Genomic DNA, 384 nt, shown 5'->3' on the forward strand with positions numbered 1-384 from the left:
ATTTAATAAATAAATAAATAAATAAATTAAAAAAAACATTAAAAAAAGAAAAAAAGAAAAAAAAAGAAAACTCCAACTCTTGTCAACTAGACACACAAATATAAAAAAAAATAAATTAACACTAAGTAGACTTTACAATTAGCTGCCACTAGCCCAGGAACTTTTGTCTCATTTCTTCCTTGCTCTAAAAAAGTGCCTCATAGAGTGACAATAAGTGCTTAGTGAGTAAATGAATTGCCTCCCCGGTAGTTTTTGAATTAGACATTATCATTTCGCTGGTTACCACTATGTACAGCCTTAGACTGGCCCAGTTAGCTGCATAGATGTCCCCAGAGGCCATGCTAATCACACCTATTTCACACTTCTACTTTTACAGCACTCCAA

This window comes from Alexandromys fortis, unplaced genomic scaffold, assembly GCF_014885135.2.
Source record: "Alexandromys fortis isolate MF-2015 unplaced genomic scaffold, M_Fortis_MF-2015_v1.1 scaffold_371, whole genome shotgun sequence".
NCBI classification, from domain to species: domain Eukaryota; kingdom Metazoa; phylum Chordata; class Mammalia; order Rodentia; family Cricetidae; genus Alexandromys; species Alexandromys fortis.